The 14117-nt window shown below is 36.6% G+C and overlaps 1 protein-coding gene across 1 annotated transcript in view; it reads left to right on the plus strand.

Moving 5' to 3' along the window:
- Positions 1 to 14117, plus strand: part of ACTR3 (actin related protein 3) — a 35336-nt gene that overhangs the window by 732 nt on the left and 20487 nt on the right. The gene's annotated exons all lie outside the window — the stretch shown is intronic.

Genomic DNA, 14117 nt, shown 5'->3' on the forward strand with positions numbered 1-14117 from the left:
AGAACGAAGTCCTAGTGATGCATAACATAAAATGTATTTCGGTGGAAGGCCTTTGGGATTTGGATTTTGTTTGTTTATTTATTTATTGCTGTTGCATGGCTTTCACTTAGGTGACTTAGGTAGCAAAGCTTTAGGTGTCTGCAGGAAGCCAGCCTGGGAGGGTTCAGCTGTACCGCTTACAGGAACACACGGAGGAAGTGAAAACCTCTTCGTGACCCAAGGTCTGCAGTAGGGTTTTAAGGGTGGAATATTTTATTTTAAATATGTAGTGGGGTTTTGTTGGAAAGAAAAGGACTGATATATTTCAAAGTTCTCTGTCTTGAGCTAGCATAGTGTTGTAATTCTTAAACTTCTCTTTTTGTTTCATTTTTCTTCAGTCTTGTTAAAAATAATTGAAGAATTTTCTTAATGAGTTTAGAATGAATACAGTGTTTGTAGATGACTTCTGAGAGGGCATGTTCTTTTTGAATCCAGACACTTGTTGAAAGACTGTGCTTATCTTCCCTCCTAAGAGAGACCACTTGGTCTAGGGCGTTAATAAGATATATGTGTGTGTGTGTGTGTGTATATATATATATATATATATATATATGTATATATAATTTATATTTATTTAATGAGCAGGTATATATGCATTTGTAATGACTGTATGCTTAATAGTTCTGTGGAAATTTCATACCTGTAGCTCCAGCAAAAACTAAAACTTTGCATTTTGTGGAACGAAGGGGAAGTTAGCGCAGTAGGAGCGTGCATGTGTAACCAAGTGTCACAGAAGTATATGTGACTGGCATGATGTGTATATGCACTATTTACACTCCCTGGGAGGGGGCAGAACTTGAAATTTGGAATGAACCCTGCCACATACGCAAGAAGCTTTCTTCCATATTAGAAGTTCGTGCATTATAGGTAGTCCCATTAAAGTCAGTGCAAAATATAGATTTCTTCCATGGGTGTACCTCACTCAGTGCTTTCAGTGATTCCAGGCAGAAACAACATAGCTGAAACAATATAGAAACAACATAGCTGGATATGAAACCACTTTGCCTTTTGAATGTGAGAGGTTTACCAAGGGACCTTTGTGTTACAATAAATCTTCCTGAAGAAGATCAGTATATGAGTGTTCCATTAATCAGTTTTGGTGCCTGAGGGCGTGTTTCATAACGTTCTTTCTTGTGAGGCTGACCAAATCTTCTTGCTTCTGTTTTCTTTAGTCTTCAGAGATCTCTAAGATACTGTTTTATTGTGAATCTGTGTTTCTTTTGAAAAGAATCCCAACTCTTCTGTTCTCTAGGCTTTCCTTTCTGATCACTTGGTAGTCTGAGGTGGTTCTTTCCTTACATTCTGGTTCACAAAATTGTGGATAGAGCCCCAAGCCAGAGCCTCTCCCTCCTTCACCCTTTAAATCTGAGTTTGTGTGTACAAGCAAGAACCCTACATGTAGTTTATATAAGCCTTGTGCTCTGGGCAGAACAGTACTCTAGCTGAGGCCTCAACGTTCTGTGTACCAAAATTTAAGAAAGCAGACAAATGGAAGTAGCCTCTTAAGACAGGAAAAGAAAGCTAGAGCTATTCAGAAAATAAAACCAATATGGAAAGGTTGTTTAGAATAGGCAAAACTATAAAAGTGCATGAGTTTTTCTAGTTAGTATAACTTTTTAGAAGGAGATTTTTCAATATGTATGTTATCCATTATCCTAATCAACAAGAGGGAAGATGTAGGAGAGATAAGGGTGTCTTTTTATGCCGGTTGCGCATGTAACCACAGGTTGAGTTGATTCAGTTTGTTGCTTAAGATTTTTTTTTTCCAACTGAAATTGAGTGACACTCAATAAGGGACACTTTTAAGCATTAGTCTGCTGTTAACCAGATTAGATTAGACAAATTTTAAGAATTTTCGAAGTATAAGACTGACAAAGCACTAGAAGAGGTTAGGGCAGTATAATGCTTCCTAGCTAAGGTTTTAACAACAGGTTAGTAAAATGTTTTAGAGATTGTCCAGTTACATGAGTTGGAAAATGTGTGAAGTCAATGACATAGCAATCAGATTATGGGCACAGCAAAGATTCTTCCAGTGTGACGTTTGTTATTCTGAAATCTGCATTCTTGAAAAATTCTTGTGTGTTCTTTGCTTAACCAAACCTGATATCTAGAACGTAAGGTAACGGATACTCTAAAAAGAGTATCAATTAAATATTTAATTGCAATTAAAAAATTAGAACTATTTGTTTTTGAAGTAACTTTCTTTTAATTACATAATAAAGTTATAGAAATAAAAAATCTGAAGAGTTTAGTTAGTGGAAAACACTTGTTAGAAGGGGGATTATTCCTTTCTATAATTGATAGTGTTATCCAGTTAATTTTAGATGTCCTACTGCTTCTTTGGGAATTTATCTAACATCAGTGTTAATACTTAATTTGATTTCACCCTGATCTTGTGCTCTCCTCCCCTTTCTTTCCCTTCTGTCCACAAAATTTGAGACACCGTGTCTCCTCAAAAAAGAAGTCTGGAATAGTAACTTCATACTATTTTTTTTTTTAATCATGCTCACTGACTTAGTATATACACTGTGAGAGATTCTTAAATACTCCATGGCTTGAAGCAGATATTTCATGTATTTTAGAGCAAAAATAGAGAAAAAGAAAAGTAGGGTGGAATTATTTCCATTAACAAATGAGTAAGAGGCTTTTTCTGTTTAGTGCGCTGTATGTACACTTAATCTTAATTGGCTGCAGTCTTTTACTCTGTGCCTTTTAGGTACTCGAATAGTTCCTTTTGCCTATTCTATAGGTGAATGTAGGACAGCCTGAAAGTCACAATTAAATGCTCTTCCTACGCTACTTCAAAATTTAGCTTGATTAGCTTGACAGCCACATCTTAGCTGTGTATTTCTGGAATGGTTGTGAATGCATTTTTTTCTTAGGATAAACTTGGTACCTGAATTAGCTCATTTGGGATGGCAGATAGTCAGAAGTGTTGAAAATAATGGCTCTAGAGTTGAGCTGAAGCAAGTGGCTGTGTATTCCTAAGCTACTGCAGTTCCAAAATAAGAATTTAATTTTAACAATGAAAATGTTTCAAAGCAATGTATTTATGTTTTCTGGACCTGAACATTGCAGTTTCTAAAGGCTTGTGTGCTGCTTTCCTGTGTATATTGGCAGGATACGATACCTATTGATAGTGAGTGTTGTCAATGAATTTTCTAATGTACACCAGATCTTTTTTTTTTCTTTCTTCTCTCCTCCCACCCCTCCCCAGTAGGATCAGATACATTGGTTAGCCTTCTGTTGAATAAATCGGTTGTGTCAAAAAGTTTTTGGTCTCTCTTGTTGCTTTTTCTACTGTCTCCTTTTACATGCTAAGTTAAGTTCCTTTTTCACTTCCATTTTTGTAACCTGGGTAAGTTGTTGTTGCTTCTTTGTTTTTTGTTTTCCCTCCCTGAATAATAGGGAAGAATTCAAGGTTTTGGAATTGGCTCGAGGAAGCTCTCCGCTTCATGAAAGGAACATAACAGCCCCTAGGAACCTAATAGTAGCCCAGTGCTTTGGAGGTGTCTAGATTCCCTCTGAACTGAGAGTGTGGGAAACTAAGGCTGCTCAGGATTTCCAAGCTTTCGTGACAGCAGGTTGTAAAGTATTTGTCAGAACTAATCATATCACTGAGACTTTACTGGCTGTTCAGTTTCTGTAACCAGGTTTGCTATAAATGAAGTAAGGATAAATTTCAAAATATTAAACCTCGGAAGCTGAAATTCTGTCCAACTCTTCACTCCGAGCGCTAAAGTTGTGTGTGTGGCAGAGCAGACATTGCATTTGGGAACTCCTCAACTGATCACAGAATCACAGAGTAGTTGAAGTTGGAAGGGTCCTCTGGAGATCATCTAGTCCACCCCCCCCCCCCACTCAAGCAGGGTCACCTAGAGCATGTTAGACAGGATCATGTCCAGGCAGGTTTTGAATATCTCCAGAGAAGGAGACTCCACAGCCTCTCTGGGCAAGCTGTTCGAGTGCTCTGTCACAGTAAAGAAGTTCTTCCTTATATTCTGATGGAACATTCTGTGCTTCAGTTTGTGCCCATTGCCTCTTGTCCTGTCACTTGGCACCATTGACAAGAGTGTGGCCCTATTCCCTTGGTACCCTCCCTTAAGGTATTTATAGACATTGCTAAGATTCCCTCTTAGTCTCTTCTCCAGGCTAAAGAGGCCCAGCTCTCGCAGCCGTTCCTCATAGGGCAGATGCTCCAGTCCTCTGATTGTCTTTGTAGCCCTACGCTGGACTCTCTCCAGTAGTTCTGTGCCTCGCCTGTACAGGGGAGGCCAGAACTGGATGCAGTATGCGAGATGAGGCCTCAGCAGGGCTGAGCAGAGGGGGAGGATCACTGCCTTCGACCTGCTGGAATGCTCTTCCTAATGCACCCCAGGATACCATTGGCCTTCTTGGCCACAAGGGCATGTTGCTCGCTCATGGTCAGCTTGTCTACCAGCACTCCCAGGTCCTTCTCTGCAGAGCTGCTCTCCAGAAGGTCAGCCTCCAGCTTGCACTGGTGCGTAGGGTTATTTTTCTCTAGGTGCAGGACTCTGCACTTGCCCTTGTTGAACCTCATGAGGTTCCTCTCTGCCCAACTCTCCAGCCTGTCCAGGTCTCTCTGAATGCCAGCACAGCCCTCAGGTGTGTCCGCCACTCCTCCCAGCTTGGTATCATCAGCAAACTTGCTGAGGAGGCACTCTGTCCCATCATCCAGGTCATTGATGAAGAAGTTGAACAAGACTGGCCCCAGTGCTGAGCCCTGGGGGACACCACTAGCTATAGACCTCCGACTAGACTCCACGCCACTGATGACATCTCTCTGAGCTCTACCTTTCAGCCAGTTCTCAATCCACCTCAAATCTTTCTACTTGATCTTTATGCAGCAACTGAATACTTAATGCTTTTAAGTAGAGCAAAGTATTTATAGGTTGAGTGTCTTTTGGTGTGAAAAGTTATTACAGGATTATACTGTTGTTTCTCTTTTGGGTTTTGAGCTGGTAAATGATTACAAGATCTATGAAAAGCTAATAATTTTCATTAGCCAAGGTACATGAGATGAGAAATCTAGTGTTATTAAAAAAAAAAAAGGGGGGGGGGGAAGTAACATCCTATGCAGCTTCTGTAGCTGTAATCTTACCTGTTTAACACATTTTTAAAAAAATTATTTTACACTGTATCTGAAATAATTAAATGATTCCCCCCCCCCAAATTCCCAGGATTGGATTTTTCCCGTCAGATTTCAAAATGTAACTCCTATTTGGTATAAAACATTTCAGCATTATGATGTTTTAGCAGTTAATATGTCAATTAGACTGTGTTATAACTTCTGTTAATGGATTCTTGTCTTCATGAAACCATTCTCTTTTGGACTGAGTTTTGCATATTTGTGTCATCTCAGAAGTAATTTTTTATTATGGAAAACATGAACAAAAAAATCTCCTAGGTCATTCCTTAATGGAGTGTGGAAAAAAGAGTGTTCCAGGATTTTTTAAAAAAATCTTTTGCTTGCCAATAACTAAAATGACTGTGGGAAGGATGAGGAAATAATTCATCCTTAAAGTGGAAAAAGGCATTTTGCTAGATTTGGAGTTTGGTTAAAAAGAAAAAATAATAAATTCTTTAATAATTGAAAATAAATTCTGAGGCCCCATGAGTACCTATGGGCATCTCTTAAGTGATGCATCATAGCCAGGTTGTAACATCACATTGTAGGCTCTGTGCATTTATAGTGTTTCTGGAATCAGTTAACATCTTATTCAAATGCATGTATGAAGCCATCCAGGATCTATGCCACCTTCCTGTCCTTCTGTTTCTGCTTCTTTCCCACTTCCCACTTTTTTTTTCCTTTCAAAATCTTTTTTTTTTTTCCTTCCTTTTCTCTCTGAATAGAGGGCAAAAGCACTTGCATCCATGGGTCGAGTCTGTAAAGCTAATAATAAATGAACAACCTTTTATGTACAGCAGAGCTCATACTCAGGCGTGTGTGGGAAGCTTGAACAATAACTAAGAATAGAATATGGTCCTGGGAGTGATTAAGTGTTTGAAGGGAGAGTATAGGAGTTGTGTGTGTGGGGTGATATAATGCATATTTGCATTTCATTTCTTGGTTGCTTATTATTATTTCCTGGCATGAATGTTCTACCTGGAAAGTATGTTCAATGCATGAATGTGGTGCACATTAGGTCACCTAAATTAGTTGAAAATACAGCTTCTGGGAATTCAGAAATATTATATTAGTTGCTGAGGATCTATCTAGTATATTATTTTATAGACACATATAAGAAGCTCCATGATTGGTCTTTTAATTCGTGCACTTTAAGGTCCCATGAGATGGGTATTGGGTCAGGTAGATATATAGTCATAAAAATGATTCTATAACTTACACATTTCCCCATGTTCATCAGAATTGTAAAGATCTTTGAATTCTTAATCAGAGATCGTGTTCGTCAGAATCTACCATGGGGATTTGATACGTCCATTTGCCAAGTCTATGTGTTAAAACAGTCATGGAATCTGAGAATTGAAGTAGGCCAAAAAAAAAAAAAAAAAAAAAAAAGTTGACGAGCTTGTTGTTACACAAGATGGAATAGTAGAGGTAATACCGTAATAATTTATGAGTTCAGACTGAATTTTGACAGGAGGGACCAACAGTAGAAATATTTGAACATTTAGTTTCATCATTTTAGGCTTTCTTTATGAAATCCTAAGAGGCTTTGTTTTGACAGTTTCAAACAACTTTTTAAAATTTGTTTTTTAAATAACATTCTTTAAATAAAGAGTTTAAGGAGAAAATGCTAAATTCAAAGGTTTTTTAAAAAACTAAAAATATATTTTGGTTTCTGCCCAATTAAATTCTTTAGTTCTGTTCTCATTGGGAAAAATAACTTTTCAATTTGCTTAAATGTTTTCATTTTTTTGTTTGCTTTGATCACTGAACCAAAACAAATATATTTTGTTGTACAGATCTAACAGTCATCTATAGGTAGATGCTTAAAAATACCATTTTGAGTGCAAACTTGTAAGTGTCCACATCAGAATTGTTGTACCTATCAGAGAAAAAGTGTCCTTTCAGTGTGTTGTTTGATCTATTGCTTTCATTTTTGTTGTTTTTGAAAATTAAAAATTATCAAGGAGGATTATATCCTAAAAAGTCATAATTCCAGCCATTGACTTCCTGTTTGGTAGAACGTCATTCAATTTTTCCTTTTTAGTCTAAGCATGAGTCTGCATTTTTAAGACTAGACAGTGAAACTCTAGTTTAATTTAGATATCTTTTTTTTCTGAGGCTTCCTTTTTCTCTTTATCATTCCCTTGTGGCCTTGCAAGTTTTTGCAGCTGTGCACAGGGTGTATTTTGGCATGATCAGTCTGTGGGGAGCAAGACAGGAAGATGTCTTGAAAGTCTATTTTGATTATGAACTGTCAATGAATGAATCCAAATTTTAATTCTTTAGTTTATGCATTATCTCTTATTTCTCATATTTTTCAGGAAATATTAGCGTTTTGTATGTTGTGACTTGCCTTAGATTTATTGTGCTGTTTATCATTTGCAAGAACTCTCACAATCTGACACCTTGTATATTTACTGTCAGACTTCAGAACCTGTGCACTTTTATTAAATGAGACATGCTTTTTTTTGTTGAACAAATTTCAGTGATCTGTTTCTGTTCACAGTTTAATAGGACATTTTTTTTCTACACGACAACTGATTCTAATTTGAAGCTCTTTTTAATTAGAAATATGGTGTAACATGGTAAATATGTAAACTTTTATTTTCCTGCAAACCCATTCTTGATAGAAAACATTTGGTTACCTACTGAAATGCTAAACTGTTGATTGGTTTACTGGTTGGACTGGAGATGTGCCAAAAAAGTTTCCTTTTGTGCTTGCTGTTGGTTCCTTATCTCCTGATCCATCGTCTGTCTGGTTATATCTTGTCCTCTGCTTAGATTGTAATGGGCTGATGGGGGCGAAGGGGTGCTGTTGTTGTAGCGTAGTAGCCACTGATTGAGCTATCAGGTATGAAGACAGTAAAAATACCAAGTACGAATGATCTTTTGTGTGTGTGTGTGTGCGTGCATAAATATATATATATATATATATATATATATAATTTGAATATAAATGTGGAGTATCTCTTTACACCGTTAGACACTATATTGCATTTGTTTGAAAAAAAACTCAAGTTAAATCAGTCTAACCTCAGGTTAACTAACCTTAACCTCAAATTAAGTAAACTATGCCTCTTTCTGTGTCATATGACTCAAAGTCTTTATCCGATTCATATCCATAGACCCACTGTTGTGAGAAGCTGGTAATAAGGATTTCAAATGTAAAATTTTTACTTGGATATCTTGTATTTTTTGGTTCAACTAAACCCTCCTGGTTTCAGCTATAGTATAGCTAATGTATTCTCTTAGGATTTTTTTTTCTTTCTGAGAAATGTCTGAACAATGTTCAGTTTATTTTGGGCAAATCCATGCAGAAGGTTGCGAAATTAGTCTCTCCCTTATAACAGCTTACAGTATGAAGAATTAGGTAAGATGACTTCAAACTTGTGGAGCACTGTTTCCTTATTATTTGTAAATGTCATCACATGGAGTAATTAGACTGCAAAAATACTCAGAAAACGTGAATAAAAATAAAATGTAATTTATTTTAAAAACAGGAAGTATAGCTTAGTATTGTGTGGGTATGGTGTAACACAGGGGCACTACTAAGACACTTCTTAAAATGAATTAGTATAAAGGTCTCAGAGGAAATACTAAGTAAGAAAGAGAGTATTCTGCTTTTGCCAACACAAACTGCTTTCATTATACAGAGATACTGTACAAAGCCATTTACTTTTCTTACTTTGCGAAAGATATATTCAAAGCAAAGGTATCTTTTCTTTGCTGTGTTGAAGTAAAATTCAGCATTAAATATTTAGAATGGATTTCACAAATATATGTAAAATTGACCCATTACAAGTTAAGCTGTTAGTATCTTCATAATGCATGAACTTGGATATTGTTAGTCTACTGTACTATTACGTTTAAATATGGGGCTTTTCCAGGTGACATAGTGACTCATTTGTAAACTAAGTTCTTCTGGTTATTTTATAGCATATTATATTCCTCTTCACTTTTAGGAGAGAAGAACTTATTTCCAGGGCAATTACTACTTTTAATCTTTGATATAAGTGAACATAAATCAGAGCAAATTTGAAGGTAGATGCTCTTCTATTCCATTTATATGCCATTGAAATTAGTAGCTTTCTGAGTTTTCCAAATTGTTGTAAAAACTGTCCCCAGAAAATTTTATTTTGATTCATGTTACTTTAGTCTGAATATCCTGTAGTATAGGAAAGCAATGTTTTTAGAAGCTTTTCTCTTTTTGAGCTGATTTTGAGCTCAAATTTCAAATTGTGTACCACTTCATTCATCCTTATGTTTTTCTTTACTGAGATGATTATAGCATATGATGTAGTATTTGTTTGCAAGGTGAAAATTTTTGTTCAAGTGAATTGCTATTTTTTCAGGTGAAATGTTTTTAAAAAATAGTTTCAGATACATGGTAATGTAGTAGATTTCAAGACCAGGGTGGCAGACTGCAAGATTTATAAACTCTCTAGCATTTATGGATCCCATGTGTCTTTGAAACATACCCTCTTATCATTCCCTGATGCATCTTGTCTACACTTTAACAAGATTCTTTGTCTTAAGACAAGTTCCAGTCTTGTGCTCTTTTTCCACTATGTCATTGTTTTTTACTATTGGCTGTGTAAAACACTTGTTGATGTTTTAAAATTTTAAAATGTTCTAAAAATTGATACAAGCAGTTGCGATTAGAAAAAAAAAGTGATGTGTAAAAGATAAACGTATTTGTTGAAGGCATAAAATAATATGAAAGACATGACCTATTTCAAAGTCTTGCTATCTGGTGTTTTTTCAAGGGCATTTGAGAAGAGATGATAAACTAATATATTATGCAAGTCCCACTTTCCTCATATAATCAGTTCCTTTACTTCAGGGACTTCTGATGATCTGCTGCTACTTAACCAGTTTTCACCTGGTGTTAGAGACTAGAACCTTTCTTAAAGGGGCAGGATGTCTTTACTCCTCTTCACTATCATTTTCCTGTTACTTCTCTTCTCAGGGAATTGAGTGTTAAATGTTCCCTGGGCTTTCCATTCTCACTTGGTTTTCAAGAATGATGATAGAAGAAAAGCAGCAAATAAAAATGTAAAACTTTATGCAGACTTTTGGTTACATGAGAATATATGTATGAAGACTAAGGGCTTATACAGATTTGACAAGTTTTCACTTCTTTTTAAAGCAGATAGCTATCAAAAGACATGAGACAGTAAACTACCTTACCTATCTTGTAAATTATATCTGTTTCTTGTATTGACACAGGAAAGAATATTAACTCTTCTTTGCTGAAGCTTTGACCCAAATTAGTTCTTTTGAGGTTTTCTAATCTCTCTTCTGCTTAAGCAGAAGAGTGTGGTTTTTTTATTTTATTTTGTTTTTTTCTGACAAAATATACAAGCGTGAGTTCTGTTTTTTTCATCTGATAGTTAATCAAGTGATAGTAGCTTATTTGGTTGAATGAACAGAATATCCTCAAGTAGCTGGGAATTGAAGAGTAGAATCCCTTTCCATTCTGTCAAAAACTTGGAGTTTTTACAATTTGATTTATTTTTTTTTGTTTGTCCCTCTTGGAATCTTCTCCCTTTCTGCAGTTTTCTGTAGTTTCTTATTCAACATGCTTATTTAATTACAGTTCTTCTAGAAATAGGTTAACTTGGCCAGAACTGAATTTGACTGTTGTGTGCACACCTGCAACACAGAATTTACACACTTCAACTAACTTATGTAGCATCTGCACGATCCTATATACTTCCTATCCAGTTACATACAGAGTATGTAAATGGACCTTCCTAACATGCCTTAGTAGACTGATCATGATGTTCTGTATGGTGAATGAACTTAAATCAGGATCTTATTAAAAAGTTCGTAAATTTCTCTGTAAAATTAGTTAAGCAGCAAAGTTTGTTTATGATGGAGAAGATCTGCATAATTAAGTTCAACATAATTAAGTTATGCAAAACACTGTTCTGTTTTGCATAGCTGAGGCATTTTTTTGTTCCTCTTTGTTCTTTATTGAACCAAAGCAATTGCCCTGTGCAGTCTTTTTTCTCGACTATATTCTCTGAAGACCCATAAAGGGACTCTAGTGCCGTGATGCTGATGCACGGTGTCTGTGGAGTGGCACCCTGGTCAGTATGGTAGTCTGCTCAGAATAGGATTCAGAGAGGCTGGTGTGGTAAGTAGGAGTTGACTAGGCAGGAGAGCAGAAATGCTAAGATGCATTTAAAGTTTCCTGTTCTTGGATGCATGCAACTTTAAACCACAGGGAAATAGTTCAATTAAATAATGATTCACAGGCCTTAAACTGCTGGACTTAGGTATCTGTATTGCGTTTAAGAAAATAGCAGGAATTGTTTCTTTTAAATAGCCAATATGCTGTTATGTGCAGTTGTTAACATGTGGTGATAATTTTGACTCCCATTGGCACTGTATTTCTTGGAAAAAGTCAAAATCTCTTCCCAGAGGCATTTCTAAGGTATATTTAGGTTATAAAATAAAAGAAAATAACTGAGCAGTCTTTGGAGCAGGGATCAAAACTCTGTTCTTTCCTGTTCTAGATGAGCATTCTGATTACTGGACAATCATCTTGCTTTATTTTTGGCCCTGTGAGTCTTAATCTTTTTCATATAGTTTCAGCAAAGAAATGCAGATGCATTTGCCTCTGAAGAGTTGATAAGCAAGTACATGAGATACTTGTAGGAAATGGGAGACGTGGCTCTGAACCCATTTGGATGGAAGAGGATGTGGAATACTGATCTCTTAAATATATGAAGCACTTGCTCAGGAGGTATCTATTGTGAAAAAGCTGTATCAGCTTATTTTTGAGAATAGCTATGGATGAAGTTTGTGTGAAGCCTAAACCCCTCAGTGAATGTAGACATGCTTGGAGCATGACTACATGCATGGGTTTTGTATAGGACTTCACAGTGATGTGTTTAGGTTGAGAATCCTTGATGTGGGTGTGGTGAACAAGCACTAAGCTGTCCAACCCTGCCTCTTGTACACACAAGCAGAATTTTAGGGCTCATACAGTACACACTTAACTTGTGTGTAAGATTTACCATGCATCAGGAAGCCCATTGTTTGTGCAAGCTAATAAATCTGTCTTGTGTTTTGAGATTGACTGAGAACATGCACAGAAAGATTGCTGTGGCTCAGCTCGTGGACATTAGTTCATCAAATTGTCATCTCTTGATGATGGCTCTGAACAACAACAAAGAAAACCCTGGAAAAAACATCCTTCCACGTTCTAACTTAATGTATCTTGAAGTTAATCAAGAAAGAGGCTGTTTAAATTTCAGCCTAGTCCTGGCTTTCTTTCCAGGGAGTTTCAGGTTGTTCATACTTCTTTTTTCCAACTGCCAGAAAAATATCTCTTTCTGGAGTCGCTTTGCATCTTTACTGTGTGACCAGCCTTGGAGTTGCATCTTATTCCTGTCTGTGTGCATTTAAAAATGTCTATTTTGTATGAAATTGCTCATCAGGTGTAGCTGAGGAGACTTACTCTGCAGAAGTTGATGAAGATTAGATGATATTTCTCCTACAGTGCGCTTTTCTGCTTGTGCATGGCTAGCTCATTGTGTCTTTGCATGGGATAGTCAGCAGAATGGATGGGATACACTTGGTAGCAGGCCACTGCATTACCTATTGCACTTTTTGGGGGCAGCTCAACAAATACAGCATCCAAAAAATGATTTTCTTCCTATTTTTTAGTTTTTTGTTAAAATAGCAATTTTGCCAGAATTAGGATGCATAATTTTGGAGAATGTATATACAATGATGTGTACTGTGGACAGAAAATAAATGGAGAAAAGAACAGTGGTCATGGCTTGTGGTTTGCAGACTGAGTATTTTAATGACATTCCTATTAAAAGTTCTTGCTATAAATGCTGTTTCCTTTTGGCTTTAAAATTGCCTGCCTGACTGGCAAATAACCTTCAAGGGAATTTATTATTGCTCTCATGTCATCTCTTTAGAAACATATATTCTAGGTGAGAGAGCATATATAAGAAATCACATTAGTGCAGTTGAAAGCATTAAGAGCCTTTTGGACATCCTTCCAGGAATCTCTTCTCATGCATATTAGTATAAAACTACTTTTTAATTTCATGGTGTGGATTTGAGACGAGTGTGACTTTGTAGAGATACTACTTCATTGATAGCTCAAATTTATTTAGCAGAGTAAGCTGAGATAGTAGCAACCTTCCTTAGCACCTTGCTTTGTGGTATGAATGTCTTAGAAAAAATCATTCATGTTTGTCACCTCGCTATATTTGCGCAGGCTGGTGAATGGACAAGTGTTGAGAACTAATCTGCCTTTTGAGGAAGTTGCAAGGAAATCCCTGGGAGATATCAGCACTTAGTTTACACATACATATATACGTGTATGTGCACATGTATATATATTCTCTGTCTCTGTGGGATCTGTCAAGATGTTGTGGACTGGTTTGGATAGTTTGTAGTTTACCTTGCAAAGTAAATTCAATGATTGTGACTATCCAACAGAAAACACTTTTTCCCCTAGGGCCTTCCCCCCCCCCCCCCCCCCTTTCTACTTAAATAAGCTGTTAGGGCTACAGAAATACCTTAGGGTAGCTGGACGTGGAGAAATAACCAGAATGGAAAACCAGAATTGGAATGACCGAAGTTGAATGCTGTTTGTTGTTGTTGGGATTTTGTAGAGCAATATGTATTAGAGATGTTAATAAAAATCTTATGCTTAGCTGAATTTTACACCCATCTGTATGCTGCCTTGGCTCTGCTAAATGCCCTAAATTCTGTGTGAGGAAAATTGTTTGTCTTGTTAAGTAATGAGTGCCTGCCTTTCTCTATTTAATTCACTCCTGTGACTTTTGAAGGTAGCAAGCAAAAGATGTGATTTACTGGCAAACGTGATTCTGTATTGGTACAGCCAATATGATATATGATTTCTTCCGTATCAGAATTCTTTTCCGTAGTG

Source organism: Rhea pennata, chromosome 6, assembly GCF_028389875.1.
Source record: "Rhea pennata isolate bPtePen1 chromosome 6, bPtePen1.pri, whole genome shotgun sequence".
NCBI classification, from domain to species: Eukaryota; Metazoa; Chordata; class Aves; order Rheiformes; family Rheidae; genus Rhea; species Rhea pennata.